Here is a 566-nt window from a genome sequence, read left to right on the forward strand (position 1 = left end):
GAGGTCTCGTGGACTCTCAGCCGGCCCGGCCGCGCTCTCGCGCGGCGGGCGGACGGGGACGTGCCGTTTGACGACGCGAGAACCCGTGACTGTTTGCCGTCACAACTTGGGCGGACGACCGGAGGCGGCCGCGCGAGCGGCTCTCCCCGGTCGAACCGCCAATCTCGCACCACCGGAGCGGCCGACGGGCGTGCCGTCGGACGCCTGCCGGCGGCGCATCGGTCTGGCCGAGTATCCGGTATACGACCCTCATACAGGCGTGGCCCGGGACCCGCGGGTCACCGAGGCCGCAATGTGCGTTCGACTGGTCGATGTTCGTATAACCTGCGGATTACACGACGACGCGCAGATAGCTGCGGTCTTCATCGATCCACGAGCCAAGTGATCCGCCGCTCGGTGTCGGTTGTTTTTTTGTTTTGTTCGACGATACTTCTACAGCTACGCGCCGTGCGCGGACGCACGACTGGGCACGTACGGTCTTTCGATGTGTTAACCATCATTCGGTCGACGCTCGGTCGGGGGTCGCGGCGCGCGGGCGGTCGTCGAGCGAGTCGGCGAGCGCACGC

The 566-nt window shown here is 67.0% G+C and overlaps 1 non-coding gene across 1 annotated transcript; it reads right to left on the reverse strand.

Moving 5' to 3' along the window:
- Nucleotides 1–243: 243 nt before the first annotated feature.
- LOC115034603 lies at nt 244–401 on the reverse strand. Its single transcript, XR_003839942.1, has one exon. It is a non-coding gene; the product is annotated as a 5.8S ribosomal RNA (ribosomal RNA).
- Nucleotides 402–566: the final 165 nt, after the last annotated feature.

This window comes from Acyrthosiphon pisum, unplaced genomic scaffold (genome assembly GCF_005508785.2).
Source record: "Acyrthosiphon pisum isolate AL4f unplaced genomic scaffold, pea_aphid_22Mar2018_4r6ur Scaffold_1541;HRSCAF=2031, whole genome shotgun sequence".
Taxonomy (NCBI): Eukaryota; Metazoa; Arthropoda; class Insecta; order Hemiptera; family Aphididae; genus Acyrthosiphon; species Acyrthosiphon pisum.